The sequence below is a fragment of the Mobula hypostoma genome, chromosome 4, assembly GCF_963921235.1.
Source record: "Mobula hypostoma chromosome 4, sMobHyp1.1, whole genome shotgun sequence".
Taxonomy (NCBI): Eukaryota; Metazoa; Chordata; class Chondrichthyes; order Myliobatiformes; family Myliobatidae; genus Mobula; species Mobula hypostoma.
In genome coordinates, this window is record NC_086100.1 from 106,351,521 (window position 1) to 106,370,555 (window position 19,035).

Below are 19,035 nucleotides of genomic sequence, written 5' to 3' on the forward strand. Positions count from 1 at the left end.
ATGGGTCAGATTCACTTGGAGTGACTGGCAATAGTGATGGAGAAATAATGGAGACTTGGTAAAAATAGTCAATGTGTAACTGCTGAAATTATCATGGTAAAACATCTTCATGTCTGTATTAGAGATTTGGGTGGCTGGGCCAGTTCTGCTGCAAAGCTGTTAATTTGTAAAACTAAATCAACTTTTCTCTCTTCACACCTACAAAATGTTCTCTCTCCCCCCACCCCACCCCAACCTTGTCTTTCAGTGGCTCCAGTGATCTATTAACAAATTAGCACTGTAAATCCAGGGATCATCTGGACAATCCTGGCTTCATCCTACCAGAAATATTCCCATTGTGCTATTCACCCTCCAGCTCTGATGAAGGGTCTCCAACCTGAAATATTAACTCCAGGTATCTTTCCATAGATGTTGCACCACCAGCTAAGTGTTTCCTGCTTTCACTGTTTTATTAAGGTGTCTTCTGTATAAATTTCTTCATGAATGCATTTGAAGAAGAGTTATCTTTTCACTCTACTACCTTCGCAGTGCATGAGTACAAAGCTGGGCAGGGTGTTAAACACCTTCTCAACAATTACCGAAACCAATAGCTTTCTTCAGAGTTTTTAATGAGAAAGTATTTTGAACCTGCAGAAAGTTAAGTAAAATACATATTAGGTGCAATACAGAATCGTCAGATGCCTGAATATACTAATACTATCAATTATTCTCGTGTTTAACATTAAACAAGGTAATACAAGCATTCTACGGCTATGCTGTGGACTAGAGCAAACTTGTGGCACAATGATACCTTAATAGTGATGAATGATAAACATAATACTTCCTTCAAAGTATATCGACTGAATGTTTACAAATATTGAGAAAGCTTAAGTTTCACAGATATTGTTTCAAGAGAATGGATGGAGATGGATATCTTTCTACCGTGTTTGCTTCAAATCAAAATCCAAATTAACCTGCGCAGGAAATGATGTAAAAACAGCTTACAGACAGCAGTGATGTTTGTACAAAATAAACTGCACACAAAATGAATTCTTGAGGCAGAACACTCCCTGCCTTATGACATCCATGATGTCAAACTTAACTACTGAAACTGTAAGTCAAATGATCATTTCATTAAGTCTTAAGCAAAAGACTTGATAGTCTGAAAGACTGGTCTTGAAACAGTTTTACCACACAGCCTTTAACTGTTCTCGCTTTGAAAATGTGGGCCTTGATGACATACTTGTATGTGGTAACATCGGAGTGGTGACACGGTGCTCACCCAGAATGACAATTGAGTGACGTACCTCTGAAATAAGTTGTGTTCTCTTAATATGCCCTGCAACTTGCTGTAGTGCCTCAGAATTAAGAAAGGGACAGAATTCACTCAGGTAATTTTGTATTGGGTGAGGTTCCTGCTTTGTGATGCACTGCATACCTTCTGCATTCACCTGTCTTTGAAAAACAACAAGGATTATAACTGCTATGTTTTGCAACTTTAAAACAATAAACTTATTCAAAGGAAAATGAGAGCTGAGAGGTGTGAGTCTAAATTTGTCTTTAAGTAAGGCACGCATGTATCACTTGGTAGCATCATGACATATGTGATTCACATGTTTTTACATCGATCTCATAATGAATTATTTAAACAAATAAGGAAGGCTTAATCAACAGCATATTCACAATATTACTCAAATATTACTGAAAAATTAACTACACAACACTTCTCTTTGCTTAGCTATAAACTCCATTTTATGTAAATTTTAGATTGTCCCATTCAGGTTAAAATAATATCAGCAATCTCATTTCCGCTGGCTTGATTGGAGCCGTTAAGCTTCAAAGCAAACAGTATGTCTTTAAACGCAATGCACTGAGCAAAATTGGCACTCATTTCTCATTAACTATTCCACTTACTTCAAAATACTGTTCAATTAACTCAGTACACATAAGCCAGTTACCCGTTGAGCAATCAAACATGTCTATCTTTCCAATGTAGCTAGCCATTTCTGCTCTTTTTTAAATAATTATTATCACCCAGTACTCACTGTTTATGAACCCATGAATACTTCTGTTTTTTTAAAACTTGACTATCTCTGCAAATGCTGTGCTGTTTAGTTTTTATTCAACCCTTTCTCACTATGCTGCTTTTTTAAAAACTCAAACATTTCAATGCTTCAGTGGGTATGTAGTCTTCTCGAGTTCATTTTAAAAAATACCTCATTGCCACCGTTAGGTTTCATGACTTCTAAAGTATTTTACTTTGAATTAGTTTAATGTTTTGAAGTTACAAGACCTAACCTTGGTCTGATTCACAAACACAAGAAAATCTGCAGATGCTGAAGATCCAAAGCAACACACACAAAATGGTGAATGAACTCAGCCAGCCAGGCAACATCTATGAAAAATAGTAAACAGTCAATGTTTTGGGTCGAAACTCTTCTTCAGGACTAGAAATAAAGGGGAGAAATTGGGGGGAGAGGAGGAATAAGTTCAGGCTGGTGTGTGAACTGGAAACTAGGAGAAGGTTTCCCCATTTCTGTTTTCCTCTCTCATCTTATCTCCTTACCTGCCCATCACTTCCATTTGGTGCTCCTCCACCTTCGCTTTCTTCCGTGGTCTGATATCCTCTACTATAAGATTCCCCTTCCTCCAGCCCTTTATCTCTTTCACTAATCAGCTTCCCAGGTCTTTCCCCCTCTCCTAGTTTCACCCATCACCTGCCACCTGGTACTTCTTACTCCCCTACCCACTCCTTCTTATTCTGACTCCTTCCCCCTTTCTCTCTGGTCATGAAGAAGAGCCTCAAGGTCAAGTCAAGTCAAGTCACTTTTTATTGTCATTTCGACCATAACTGCTGGTACAGTACACAGTAAAAACGAGACAACATTTTTCCGGACCATAGTTCTACATGAACAATACAAAAACTACACTGAACTATGTAAAACAACACAAAACCACACTAGACTACAGACCTACCCAGGACTGCATAAAGTGCATAGAACAGTGCAGGCATTACAATAAATAATAAACAGGACAATATGCACAATAGAGGGAAGAAGGCTGGTGTCAGTCCAGGCTCTGGGTATTGAGGAGTCTGATAGCTTGGGGGAAGAAACTGTTACATAGTCTTGTCGTGAGAGCTCAAGTACTTCAGTGCCTTTTGCCAGATGGCCGGAGGGGGAGGAGTTTGTATGAGGGGTGTGTGGGGTCCTTCATGATGCTGTTTGCTTTACGGATGCAGCGTGTGGTGTAAATGTCTATAATGGCGGGAAGAGAGACCCCAATGATCTTCTCAGCTGACCTCACTATCCGCTGCAGGGTCTTGTGATCCAAGATGGTGCAATTTCCGAACCAGGCAGTGATGCAGCTGCTCAGGATGCTCTCAATACAACCTCTGTAGAATGTGGTGAGGATGGGGGGTGGGAGATGGATTTTTCTCAGCCTTCGTAGAAAGTAGGACGTTGCTGGGCTTTCTTTGCTATGAAAGAACTCCAGAAAACTGAGCCCAGAACCTATTGACACTTCAGAAGAATTAGACCCAGCATCTTGGGCTACCCACGGCAAAGCACAGCAGGGAGCCAGCTGATGTATTTACTACCTCAAACACTCTAAAGACATATTCTGGAGCATCAGAATCCCCAAATGTTGACTGTTTACTCTTTTCCATAAGTGCTACCTGGCCTGCTGAGTTCCTCCAGCATTTTGTGAGTGTTGCTATGCACTGAAGGATTGTTTGCAAATGTGTCACTCACTGCAAAGGCTGTCTTTAGCTATGCCACAGTGTTCTTTTTCATATGGATTCTAGTCTCATAGGGTCTGAAATGACTTGGATGCACATTGTCCAGGATATTAGTCTTAAATGCACTGACAGTTGGCTGACAAGCAGCATCGAGACAGACTTCAGCCACTATGACCCAACCCAGGTCTAGTAATAGGGCATAAGGTGTACTGTACCAACCAATGTGCTGTTCACATACCTTATGTGTATGGATGATGCCTCTGCTAAGCAACAGGAGAATCTCAGCTGAAAAGTGGGGAAGGGGGGGAATCTTGTCAGCTATGTTCTTAAGATGTGAACGATCGTATGCTGCTTCAGGATTTGGGATTTCATCTCTTTTGTTCTGAATATGTCTGAGTCAATGAGCATTGGCAGGATTAAGCAGACCTTCCCTCCTATTGACTCTGTAACAAATCCAATGGCTCTGCTTCCAGAAACTTCTGATGCTCCAGAATATGTCTTCAGAGTGTCTGGGGTACATCAGCTGACTCCCTGTCGTGCTCTGTCATGGGTGCTGTAATCAGTAGCCCAAGGTGCTGGGTCTAATTCTTCTGAAGTGTCAATAGGTTCTGGGCTCAGTTTTCTGGAGTTCACTGGTGCTTGCTGCACCATGTGCCCATCTGTGTTCTGCAATATATAGTTACTGCTTTTCCAGTTCTCCTTGCTACTCTTCCCCACACGCCCCACCTCTCTCTAGATGACTGCCTTGTCCACATTCAAAATGACTGCCTCTGGGCTTCTCTGGCCACTCTCAGCATCTCACTCAAACTGCTGTCCAGTGGTGATTTATCACCACAGCCTGGTGCAGCGAATGACAGCTGTGCAGTTGGTTCTGCCATAGCTCCTGTGGAAGGGTGAGCCACTGATGCACTGGTGAACTGTTCAGTCCTGGTGTGCTCTGATTGAGTGGTGAACATCCATGTGCTTCCAAGTCAGGTGACCTTGGATCTTCTCACTTTCTACTTTAAATAAGGATTCATCTATCTTTGGGTTTGAATCAGAAGCAGAGGAGGTAGGTTCAGGAGGAGAACTGGGAAAAGATTGTAGTGAAGCAAGATGGGAAGCTGGTTCCTGTCTTTACTGCTGCTTTGATTTCATTCTCTGTTGGGCAACCATGTCTTATTAAAGCTCTTACAACAATGGTCCACTCTTCAGTCACGTTCCTGGAGAGATGACGACCACTGTCTACATCAGTTGCTGTGTCATACACCTTTGCCTCTGTTAAGGCAGCCTCAGTTTCACTCTTCATTGTGTGTGTTTAATATTGCTTCTACACAAGCTTTCACTAAATCTGTGCATGCTTTCAGCATGTCTGTGGATTCTTTCTCCACATTTACATAAGCCTTTTCAACTAGCATTTCAGTTTCCTGCTTAGCATACACTGTTCTAATTTTTGCCACTACAGCTCTGGTGTGGGCTTGCACTGCAGCTATGCTAATTGTGGTTCTGTTTGAGTGTCACAAAGACAAAATCAATTCCCTAATTTCCAGAGCCTGGTGATAGATTTTGCAAGGGTCGGAAGCTGACATTGTAGCAGGCGGTGTTCAGATGCATCTCCAATCCTTTGAATGCTTTTGAAGAAGGGTTACCTTTTCACTCTACTACCCTTGCAGTGCATGAGTACAAAGTTGGGCAAGGTGTTAAAACACTTTCTCAAAAATCACCCAAGCCAGAAGCATCCTTCAGGGGTTTTAATGAGAAAGCTTTTTGAAATTGCAGAAAATTAAGTAAAACACATATTAGATTCAATACAAAATCATTGCATTCCTAAATATACTAATATTATTGACTATTCTCATGATTAGCATTAAACAAGTTAAAACACACACCACATTATATAGCTATGCCGTGGACTAGAGTGAACTCAAGGTGCAAGGATAGCTTAACAGCAATGAACGATAAACATAATACTTCCTTCAAAGTACATCCACTAAATGTTTACCAATAGTAAGAAAGCTTAAGACTCACCAATATTGCTGTTTTATAGATAGAGATGTCTTTTCACCTTGTGCTTCAAAATGAAATCCAAATTATCTGCACAGGAAATTATGTAAAGAATAGCTTACAAACAGGAAGTGTACTCATCCAAAATAGACTACATACAAAATGGACAGCACCTCTAGAGGCAGAGTGTATGGTATAGATTCTTCCAACATTTGTCCAGAGCATTTTGTATTTGTCCTTATTCTCCATTAACATTAGCATGATGTATTTGGTGTGTCACCCTCAGGTTTGGCCAGCATACGTTTGTCTAGGGGAAGACAGCCTCTGGCCCAGCCAAACTGAGAAATCTCGTTTGTGTGGATGCTGCATGATGTGTTGCCTGGTTACAAATCTGAACCGCAGGATATTGTCTATTACACCATATACAATGAAATGATTGATCTTTATAAATCTTAATCTGACTACAGGGTTAGTAAAGGAGATAAAAAGAAGAAGGGCCCATTTTAATGAAACAGCCTACTGTGCACATTGGAGCTCACGGAATCGTCCATTCAACACCCATCGACCTCCTCCGAGCATCACTGACCTTTGGACCCTCGCTCCTAGTCCACTCCATCTGGTGGTCTACCAACTCTCTCCACTCGCGTCTTCCCTCTTCATCTCTCACTGACAAAAGACTGCAAAATCCCTGCTCCCAGACCCACAGGAAAGAACAACATGCCTCTCATTGCCTAGCATACATTCCAAAGCCCCCGTTATCTCTAATCATAACCCAAACATTGCTGCTACAGAGAAACTATTACCTTAGCAGTGAAACATTACAGAGAGGCCATTACCTTGGCAGTGAAACCTTACAGTGTGTTCCAGTTACACAAGATATTACAACAGATTTGGTCTTATTGAGTAACATCACACAAATAGCGCCAACTGCCCTACTAGCCTGTTCTGACTAAAGGCACATAAATAGATTCAGCTTCATAGAAACATTGTCTCCTGCCAGCCCCTCAAGATAGTGCTGAGATGCAGGCAATCGGAATTGCTCACTGTCAATAGTTTTGTCTCAGGTGAACTTGCAATCATCTCAAAATTCTGTGTTTTTTTTCCTGATCTTAAAACCATCTATATGCTGATCCTTAACCTAGTTTGTACATTCTCACCATAACCATGTAGGTTTCGTCTGGGTGCTCTGGTTTGCTTCTATAGTCCAAAGGTGTATAGGTTTAGGCTGGTAAGTTGTGGGCATGCTAAATTGACACTGGAGGCATATGATAATCGCAGGCTGCCTCCAACATAATCATCAGACTGCGTTGGTTATTGATGCAAACAAGGCATTTAACTGGTTTTTTTCTGTCACGTGACAACTAAAGCTAACTTGTTTATCAAATCTATCTTTTCACATTTGTTTGAAGAGCATAAGGCACAAGCCAAGGCTGGCACAAATGGCTTGAAATCCTGGTTGACTTACATGTTACCATTATGGCTAGTAAAGCCACTATATTCAGATTACTTTTGAATACCATTTTTAAAACTCATCTGATCCTGAGGGTGTTGTATTTAACTAAAAACTTAGGAAGAAGAAGAAGAAGAAGAAGAATATCTTTATTGCCATTGTTGTGGAACAATGAAACACAGTTTAGCAGCTCAACGTTTTGCAGCATGACAAAGAATAAATACATAAAATAAACTCTAAAACCTCAGGAGTGCAGTCCAAAATTAATAATATATGGATGGGGGGGTGGTGGGGTAGGACTATTGCACACCTGCCATTCCTGGAAGTGTGATGCATTTAGCTGCCGCTCTCTTAGGAGGGGGGCAGGAAAAGGGAAAGGGATGATATACATTTCACTGCTTGTGGGTAGAAGCTGTTAAGGAGACTCTTTGTTTTCATCCTTAATGCTCTGTATCTCTTCCCAGAAGGTAGAGGGGAAAACAGGTGATGTCCAGGATGAGTAGGATCCTTTGAAATACAAGTAGCCTTCTTTTGAAGTCTGCCAGTATAAATGTCTCTGAGGGAGGGTAATGTTGTGTCAATAACCCGCTCTGCTACCCTCACCACCCGCTGCAAGTCCTTCCTGTTCTGTTCTATGCAGCTGGCAAACCACACTGCACAGCAATACGTCAGGAGGCTCTCTGTAGTTGTCCAATAGAAGTTGATCAGCAGGTGATGAGGGAGGAGAGCGTGCTTTAGCTTCCTTAGGAAGTAGAGCCTCTGTTGGGCCTTCCCCACCTGATAAGAGATATGGGCAGTCCAGGTGAGGTCAGCCGAGATGTGGACGCCGAGGAACTTGAAACTCTCTACTCTCTCCACCTCTTTCCCGTATATGTGCAGGGCAGAGTGCTCGATGCGTTTTGATTTCCTGAAGTCTATTATCAGCTCCTTGGTTTTTGTGATGTTCAAGTCCAGGTTATTATGACAACACCATTCTGTCAAATGCTGTACCTCCTCCCTGTAGGCTGTCTCATCACAGTCTGATATGATACCTATTAGGGTGGTATCGTCAGCAAATTTGACAATGGTGTTAGTGGAGTGAATGGTAGAGCAGTCATGGGTGAAAAGAGAATAGAGGATGGGGCTGAGAACACACCCCTGTGGTGTACCGGTGTTCAGGATGAGAGTAGATGATGTGTGTTCTCCCATCCTGACACTTTGGGGTCTGTTACTCAGAAAATCCAGTATCCATGAGCACAGTGAGCTGCCAAGGCCCGGGTTGCTCAATTTCTGCACCAGTTTGTAAGGGATGACTGTATTAAAAGCTGAGCTGTAGTCCACAAACAGCATTCTTACATAGGTGTTATCCTGATCCAGGTTTGTAAGAGCTGTGTGGAGAGCTGTGATGACTGCATCCTCTGTCGATCTGTTTGCACGATACGCAAACTGGTATTTATCAAGGTCAGCAGGTATGGCAGACTTAATATAAGACAGTATGAGTCTCTCAAAACATTTCATGATGATAGGAGTTAGAGCAACTGGGCGATAGTCATTAAGGCAGTTCACTGTACTTTGCTTTGGTATGGGTATTATTGTGGCTGGCTTAAAGCAGGTGGGGACTACAGACTGTAGTAGCGAGAGGTTGAAGATGGTAGTAAATACTCCCGCTAGTTGATCTGCGCAGTCCTTAAGAATCCTCCCAGTGACTCCATCTGGGCCAGCTGCTTTCTTCGCATTGACTCCGTGCAGGGCCGATCTGACCTGGTGTTGGTGTAATTATATAGGGTCATCCTTCTCTGTAAGTGCTGACTGGATGCCAACTTCTGCATTCTGACTGTCAAAGCGAGAAAAGAACTGGTTCAGATTGTCTGGCAGTGTCCTATCTGAGGAGTTTGTGACTGTACAGCTGTCCTTGTAGCCAGTAAGAGTCTTTATTCCCTGCCACATACATCTGGAGCTGTTATTGGTAAAGTGCTCCTCTATACGCTGTTTCTATCTGCGCTTGGTCTCTCTGATGCTGCTTTTCAGGGCTCTTCTTGCCTGCCCATAGGCCTGTAGATCCCCAGGTTTAAAAGCAGCATCCCGTGTTCTCAGCAAGGTCCTCACCATGCTATTGAACCAAGGTTTTTGGTTGGGGAACACCTTAACAGACTTTGTGTTCATGACATTCTCAGCACAAAAGTTTATATACGAAAGAACAGCTGATGTGCGTCCTTCCAGATCTCCCCCTTCATCAAAAACTTCACAGTCTGTGTTATTGAAGCAGTCTTGTAGGGCAGAGGTAGCCTCCTTAGTCCATACTTTGACTGTCTTCATATATGGTCTTTGTCTACAGCTGAGTGGTTTATATGCCGGGGTCAGGGACAGAGACAGATGGTCTGAGAGTCCCAAATGTGGCAGAGGGCTGGCTTTATGTGCATGAGGAAGATTGCAGTAGACTTGATCCAAAGTGTTCTTTTTCCTTGTCGGGAAGTTCACATACTGATGGAATTCAGGTAAAACAGACTCAAGTTGGTATGTTTGAAGTCCCCAGCTGCTATAACAATGCTGTCTGGTTGTGCGGATGGACACTGGCTAATGGAGTGATGTAACTTCTCCATAGCTAGCTTAGCGTTAGCCTGCGGTGGTATGTAAGCAGCTGCTATAACAACCGATGTAAACTCTCTCGGCAAGTAAAAAGGTCTGCACTGCAACATCAGGTATTCAGTGTCCGGGGAACAGTGAGTATCTATAACTGTAACTCTGTACACCAACTGTTATGTATATAAATACAAAGTCCCCCTCCTTGGATCTTGCCGGAGTGACTAGCCCTGTCCGCCCTGAAAACGGCGCGGCCCGCCAACTCGATAGCCGCATCCAGAATATACTGGTTGAGCCACGTCTCCGTTATTATCATCACACAATGAATCAAACTGTGCAAAGTAATCCACAGTCGTAGCTCGTCCACCTTATTATTTAGTGACCGGGTGTTGGCGAGAAAAAGGCTTGGGATGGCCGGTTTATAGGGATTAGCTTTTAGCCTAGCCTGTAGGCCTCCTCTTTTACCCCTTTTCTGCTTCCTGTGTCGCCGGCGTCTGCACCACCTCAGCGGGGGGATATTGATTCCTTCGCTCGTGGGGTAGCACCGTATCTCCGGAGGAATAAAGCTCCAGCTGTTAAAGTCTGGTGTGCAGTAGTCCGCCATCGCTAGAATCTCGGCCCTATTGCAATGTACATGTGCTATTACACAAATAAAAACACATAGAAACACTGTGAAAATAAAATAGCTGCCAAAACTCGAAGAGCGCTGGGCCGCTGCATCTAGGCGCGCAACCATCTTTTTCATGTCCTTGCAAAATTTGTGTAGCCAGTCCCTGACATAATGAAAGAAGGGACAGAATTTGCCACAATCAGCAACAGTGCAGTCTCAGTTCCTTCATGCCGACCCTCACAGGTAATTTCTCCAAGCTCTATTAATGTTTTCCTACAATTTAATGTTGTCACCAGCCAGCAGTGAGACAAAGTGAGACAGTTGTCTATTAGCTCCAGCAGCTCAGGTTTCAATCTGAGCTCAGGAACTGTTAGTGCGGACCTTGCACATTCTCCTAGTGAATGCACAAGTCTCTTCCAGTATTCTTTACACTTCCACAGCTTGTTCCACAGACCCACTACCTTCTGTGAAAAAGGTGCCCGTCAGGTCCCCTTTAAATTCTTTCTCTCTCTTACCTTAAATTAAACTGTGACCATCTATGCTCCTCTTGATTTTATGAACTTCCACTAGGTCATCCCTAAGCCCCTTTTACGGAATTCAGGTATCTTCTGGTATCTCCTTATAAGCCCTCCATTTCTGGCAACATCCTTGTGAAACTTTTCACTACTCTCTCTAGTTTAATCATATCCTTTCTACTTTATAGCAATCACAGCAGCATGCAATATTACAAGTGCTATCTCACTAATAACTTGTACAGCTGTAGCATGATGTCCCAACTCTTGTACTCAATGTCCTGCCCGATAAAGGCAAGCATACCATATATCTTCTTCACTACTCTAACTACTGTATGTTGTCAATTTCAGGGAGTGATATACTTGTAAACCTAAGTCTCTCTGTTCTACAAGACACTCCAGGGGCCTGTCATTCACTGTACACAGTAAAAGTAAAGGCATCCGTTAGTCTTGCGAGACCATGGATCTGCGCCTGGAAAGCCTTCACTCTCCAGGGAGCAGGCCTGGGCAAGGTTGTATGGAAGACCAGCAGTTGCCCATGCTGCAAGTCACCCCTCTTCACGATACCAATGTTGTCCAAGGGAAGGGCATTAGGACCCATACAGCTTGGCACCAGTGTCGTCGCAGAGCAATGTGTGATTAAGTGCCTTGCTCAAGGATACAATACGTTGTCTTGGCTGGGGCTCGAACTCATGACCTTCAGGTCACTAGTCCAATGCCTTAACCACTTGGCCACATGCCCACTACTATATACGGTATGTCCTGCCTAAAATGTATCATTTGACATTTGTCTGAGTTAAATCCCATCTTCCATTCCTCTCTTTCATACCACATCATTTCAATAAGCTTTGTATGGAAATGTTATCAAAAGTCAAATCACTAAATAGTTTCAGATACTCTGAGAGTATGCAGCTCACTATCAGATATTCAACTTAAGACTTCAGTGCTGATCCACATAGGCCCTTGAAGCCATTGGGCATTGGTAGTACCTCCATTGGGTCTATATTGTCAGTTAGGATTAAGGTTCTCCAACCTAAAACATTGATTCTGTTTCTGTTCCCAAAGATATGTTGAGTATCTCCAGCATATCCTGATTGTGCCCAAGCCAAAATAATCCTTTCTTGCATAAATAGGCACAAATGCCTTTCATCCATAAGATTCTACAATTACAGAAACAGAAGGTCATAGAGAAAGAAAACTGGACAGCAATGAGAAGATGGTTAGAATTGGGGCTTTGAGAAGATTTGTGTGTGTGGAGGTGGTGGTTCAGGAGGGTTGGGGTAATCACTAAGCTTGAAAAGAAGACAAATGCTTTAACCTAGCAGAAGCAAGATAAGATCTGGAACTGCCTATGCATAATTGCTTCTGAAGAATCTATGCACATGCACTGAAGGTTTGAACTGAATATCTGAGAGTGTGCTGGGTGCACACAAAGTACCAGAAAGCTTTAGTTATCAGCCTTTTGAGAGCATTTATATGCATGACTTTTTAAAATGCTGTGGTATGCAAGGGAATTATTGGGTCATAAATTCAACTCAAATGATGTGATACCAAATCAAAGAAAAAACATAAAACCCAGAATGTTATGGTTAGAGTAATCCTGGTGGTTTATCTTCTGTTACTTTGTTTTCTATATTTTGTGTCAATGCAGACTGCTTTGCTTAAAATGGCTTCTCTTAAACTAAAAACAGTGAAGCTGCTGATTCATTGGGACTGAAAGTAATGGGGCAGCAGTAATCCAAAATTCAAAATTCATGAATGACAGTGTATGGATCTCATTAATATCTTGACTACAACAATTCTTCCTGGGGACCTGAATGACCAGCCAGCCTTCTGAATAGATATGTTAGATATGGAAAAGAATTGTTAGATATGGCCCTTGTGGCTAAAGGGATCAGGGGGTATGGAGAGAAGGCAGGTACAGGGTTCTGAGTTGGATGATCAGCCATGATCATACTGAATGGCGGTGCAGGCATGAAGGGCCGAATGGCCTACTCCTGCACCTATTTTCTATGTTTCTATGTTTCTATGAATGTATTATGTGGGCAGTGGGAAAATTGCCCCTTTTGTTGGTCATGATCTTGTTACTAAGCCTTCGTTAACCAGGGTCCAACACTTGCCTTTATTGGGATCTTCGTTCTCCTTACACAAATTTTAAGGTTTATGATTATGAATATGCTACCGTAATGGGTTTCTGACATGATTGGTGTCGGAGAGATGATATTGTATTGTAGGGAATGAATGCTTAGGTGTTGAGGTGTCTAGGCAAGGGTTGATGGGAGCGTGATGGCTAGTTTTAGATTTAGGCTTAAGCATAGGATTAGGGTGTAATTATGTGGGCAGGTGGAAAATTATCCATCTTGTTTTTCTTGATCTCGTTATAGAAATTTCAGTGACACTTGATCCTGCCACTTTGACTCGGCCCATGCCTTTCATTATCCTGGTTCAGCACTACTTGGCTTAATAACCAAGTGTGCACTGGGACACATCATCGTTAATGTAACTTGGGGTATTTGGGCTTTTGGGTCTTTGAACACTAGACTCCCTCACCCAGGCGACCCAACCAGGGTTGATCAGCTTGTGTTTTTCCTTGTGGAGCAAGATAATGAAAGTCATGTAATTTCGAGGGTTAGGGTATTTTCGACCTCGTTATTTGTTGAAACATAATGTTGGCACTTAGTAAAGCACTGGTGAGGCCTCACTTGGAATATTGCGAGCAGGTTTAGGCCCCTTATCTTAGAATAGATGTACTGACACTAGAGAGGGTTCAAAGGAGGTTCACAGAAATGGTTCCAGGATTGAATGGCTTGTCATTATTCACTAGAATTCAGAAGAACGAGGGGTGAACTCATTAAAACCTATCGAATGGTGAAAATCTTTGAAAGAGTGGATGTGGAGAAGATGTATCCTGTGGTGGGGATGTCTAAGACCAGAGGACACAGCCATAGATTAGAGGGGCATCCTTTTAGAATGGAGGTGAGGAGGAGTCTCTTTAGCTAGAAAGTGGTGAATCTGTGGAATTCTTTGCCACAGGCAGCTGGGGAGGCCAAGACTTCATGTATATTCAAGGAAGAGGTTGATGGGGTTTTGATCGGTCAGGGCATGAAGGGATGCTGGAGATTGGGACTGAGAGGAAAATGAGATCAGCCATGATGAAATGGCGGAGCAGATGCAATGGGCCAAAGGCCTTACTCTGCTCCTATATCTTATGGTCTTATCTCTTTCTTATTTTGCCAGTCACATATAAAGTGTTAGTTGTATCTAAAGAGAATGAATGAAAATGTTTTCAGGACTGGAATAGGTAGTCAAGAGAAAAGGCTGTGTTTTCTTTTCTACAGAAGCCTCTGAGTGAGGGCTTCATTGAGCTGGATAGAATAATGAGAGAGCCATCTACAGTAAAAAGGAAGGACTATTTTCACCTCAGCAGAGAGGTCAAAAACCAGGGAGCACAGAATAAAAGCATGCTTCTGAAATTCTTTTTTTCCTGGAAGCCTTGAAAGGGTGGAAGAGATGAAAAACCTGCCACATGTGAAAAGTAACTGATGAGTATTTGAAGAACTTTCACCTGCAGGGCTAAATACTGCGTACTGGAAGGTGGGATTACGTTGAGTTTTCCTTTTGGTGGGCAAAGACACAGTGAGCTGAATTGATTCCTTCTGCATTGTTAGTTTTCCATGATTGTATAACTTTTTCAGCATCACTTCACTCCAATGTGCCCCCCTTACCACCCCCAGTCCCATCTTCAGTGCAAGTCTGCAACTTTTAAATGTTAAGTAAAGCAATTTATTATTAATTCCATGCATTTACATTAAAATATTTAAAAAAGTGATGCTAAGAATAACTTGCCTAAAGCTTACTGTTGAATAAATCCTCATATGAGATGAGCAAGCTTTGATGATTCAGAGAGCCGGGCCGAGCCTTTTCTGGTCCTTTCCAGTCTTCACTTCCATCGTCTTTTAACATTGAAGTAGAAGTATCCCCAATGAGAAATCCATCGTTCCCTTCCAGGGCAAAACTTTCTCCATGAAAATTAATAGCAAAATACTGGACTCAACAATAAACTACTGCAGACAAAGAAACAGACACATCAGCAACAGAATATGTAAGTGACCGTCTGCTGGATAATAATGAGTTCATGATTACTTGGTGATAAGGCAGGAAAGGAGGTGAAGAATGTGTAGTAGTTAATTAAATATTTTCATCCTTTTAGTATGTGGCAGAATGACATAGTATAGTTCTTATAGGGATCTCATAAGTAATTTTCAAAAGATCTGAACTGTGGGTTTTATGAATTTATTAATATCTGTTTCCAGTCCAAACACATGTCAAATCCAGATCAGATGGTCAATTGACAGGATTACCAGGTAATGGTAGAGATATCATGAGAGACTGACGAACATTGATATTAACATTTGGAGAATGTTTACATAATAAAATTAAATAGAATGCATCTTCTGCATTGATGTTTAGCACATTGACATTCAAATAAAAATACAAAAACATTACAAGTAAAAGCAAGAATTAGCCTATTCAACTAACTTAGGGATCGGAATCAGAATCAGGTTTATTATCATCAGCGTGTGTCATGAAATTTGTTAACATGGCAGCAGTTCAATGCAATACATAATATAGAAGGAAAAACAAACAAATAAATAAATAAATCAGTTACAGTATACATTATTGAATAAATTAAAAATCATGCAAGAACATAAATAATATATATTCAAAAAGTGAGGTGGTCTTCATGGGATCAATATCCATTTAGGAATTGGATGGCAGAGGGGGAGAAGCTGCTCCTGAGTCGCTGAGTGTGTGCCTTCAGGCTTGTGTACCTCCTACCTAAATGATAGATGACTCTACAATTCAACTTGCTAGAAAAGAACATTACCAATAGCCTGGCAACACGCACAAAATGCTGGAGGAACTCCGCAGGCCAGGCAGTATCAATGGAAAAGAGTAAACAGTCAATGTTTTGTGCCAAGCCCCTTCATCAGGACTGGAAAAGAAAGATGAGAAGTTGGAGCAAGAAGGTGTGGGGAGGGGAGGAAGAAGTACAAGGTGGTAGGTGATAGGTGAAATTGGGAGAAGGGGAGGGACAAAGTGATAGGTAAAAGAGATAAAGGGCTGGAGAAGGGGGAATCAGATAGGAGAGGACAGAAGATCATGGAAGAAAGGGAAGGAGGCAGAGCATCAGAGGGAGGTGATAGGCAGGTAAGGAGATGAGGTGAGAGAGGGAAACAGGAATGGTGAATCTGGGGGGGGGTGCACAATTACTGGAAATTTGAGAAATCGATATTCAGTCAATAGCCAATAGCCTGTCCTAGTCAAACCACATTGACACCATGGCTAAAGAAGCTCACCAGCAACTCTGCTTCCTCAGGAGGCATGTCCTTTTAATTTATCAACAATTTTTATCAATGTATACATGGATTAAAGTCCATGTATACAACATCCACTACCCTATCCTCATCAATTGTTTTCATCACTTCCTCAAAAAACACAATCAAGCTTGTAAGTCATGATCTCCCCTGTACAAAGCCATGCTGACTATCCCTAATAAGTCTATGCTTTTCCAATACTTTCACCACCGCTGATGTAAGGCTCACTTGGTTGTTTATTTGCTCTTTTTAAATGGAGGAACCATTTCTCCAGTTCTGTAGGACTTCTGTGGCTAAAGAGGTTACAGAGACATTTGTCAAAGTAATTTGACTTTTTTTCATAACCTAGTCCACCCACTCACCCTGGATGTTCTCTCGTATCCCCTCTTTCATCAGGTAGAAGATACAAAAGCTTGAAATCATGTACCATCGGGCTACAGGATAGCTTCTATCCCACTGATATAAGATTATTGAATAATGCCCTGACATGATAGGATGGACTCTTACCTCACAGCCTGAAGAAGTGAGCCTTACATCAGTGGTTGTCTACATCATCATGTCCTTGTACCTTATTGTCTGCCTGCACTGTACTTTCTCTGTAATGGTAACACTTTAATCCTGCACTCAGTTTTGTTTTACCTTGTGCTATCTCAATGCACTTTTGTAACGAATGTATTTAAATGCAAGACTAGTTTTTCATTTTACTGGTATATTTTAAAAAAAACAGTTTACCAATTTACCTCTTCACTATTCAATCTGATCATGTCTGATCTGTTATCTCAGTGTCACTTTTCAGTTTTAGACCTATATCACTTGATTCTCCTCATGTCCAAATTTCTATTGACTTCTGAAGTGCATTTGCTCAGCAGCTGTGCCTTTAACGCTCTCATTAGAATTTAAAGGAATTTCTACTTTCTTTAGTTCTGAGTAGTTCATCTATTATTTTTAAACTGTGATACTTGGTTCTAGACACAAAGTAAAAGCCAATAAAAACTGTATGTGCTTCAGTGATATTGTGCACAAATGAAACCTACGCTAACCAACTGGTGGGTGTATTCAAAGAAATTTTCAACCTCTCACTGCTACAGTCAGAAGTTCCCAACTGCTTCAAAAGGACAACAACTGTATCAGTGCCCAAGAGGAATAGTGTGAGCTGCCTTAATGACTATTGTCCAGTGACATTTACATCTATGGTGAGGAAATGCTTTTAAAGGTTGGTCATGGCTAGAATCAACTCCTGCTTCAGTAAGCACCTGGACCCACTGCGATTTGATTATCACCACAATAGGTCTATGGCAGATGCAATCTCAAGGACTCTTCACAGGGCTTTAGGTCACCTAGACAACACAGACACCTATGTCAGAATGCCTGTTCATTGACTGCAGCTCAGCATTTAACACCATTGTTCCTATAGATGGTAATAACATCTCCTCGTTGCTGATGATCAACACTGGCGCACCTCAGGGATGTGTGCTTAACCCACTGCTTGATTCCCTCTATTCCATGACTGTGTGGCTAGGATAGCTCAAATGCCATCTGTTAATTTTCTGATGAAACAACCATTGCTGATAGAATCTCAGATGGAGACGAGAGGGCGTACGGGAGTAAGATAAACCATCTAGCTGAGTGGTGTAGCAGCAGCAACCTTGCATTCAATGTCAGTAAGACTAAAGAGCTGATAGTGGACTTCAGAAAGTTTAAGGTGAGGGAACACAAACGAAACCTCACAGAGGGATCAGAAGCAGAGGGAGTGAACAATTTCTTCCTGGGTGTCAATATCTCTGAGGATCTGACCTGGTCTCAACATATCAATGCAGCTATAAAGATGGCAAGACTGCAGCTATAATTCATTAGGAGTCTGAAGAGATTTGGTTTGTCACCTAAAACACTCGAAAACCCTGGAGAGCATTCTGTCAGGCTGCTTCACTGTCTGGCATGGGATGGGGGCGATTGCACATGACCATAAGAAGCTCCATCATGGGTACTAGCCTGTGTTAGTATCCAAGACACCTTCAAGAAGCAGTGCGTCAGAAAGGTACATCCAACAGTAAGGACCCCGACCACCCAGAACATGTGCTCTTCTCATCAGGAAAGAGATACAGAATCCTGAAAGCACACACTCAGTGATTCAGGAGCAGTTTCTTCCCCTCTGCCATCCGATTTCTAAATGGACTTTGAACCCATGAACGTTACCTCACTTTTTTTAACTTAAGTATTTAATATACTTACTGTAATTGATTCATTTATGTTCTTTTATATATTCATTGTGTATTGCATTGAACTGCTGCTGCTAAGTTAATAAAGTTCATGACACATGCTGGTGATAATAAACCTGATTCTGATTCAGATGTTCCCTTGCTATGGATCCCTGCTGCTGAATTACTCAGATCTCTCAAAGAGATCTCTCAACCTAGAGATAATTTTGTAAAGCTTTATGACAATCCTTTTATCACAACTACATTCTTCCCAAGTGGGGGATCAGAATATTGCACAATATTTTAAGGTATGGACCCTAAAACAGCTTGAAATAATTTCAGTAAGTAGGTTTAAATAATTTATTCAAATTCTTTTTCTTCAATTTCCTGTCATGTAGAAGTTGTGCTTTTGTATTTTCTTTAACCAAAGCCAAGGAGTTCACATTTTATCATCTTATATTCTGTCTAACACTTCACATGTTCCTACCTCCTGAAGTATTTTTGCATCATCTCACAATTTGCACTGCTCCCAAATAGCAAACTTGGATATCGTATACTTGGTTCTCTCAGACATTGTAAACATTTCTGCCCCAGCACTGATGCCTACAACATCTCACTCACTGCAGCCTG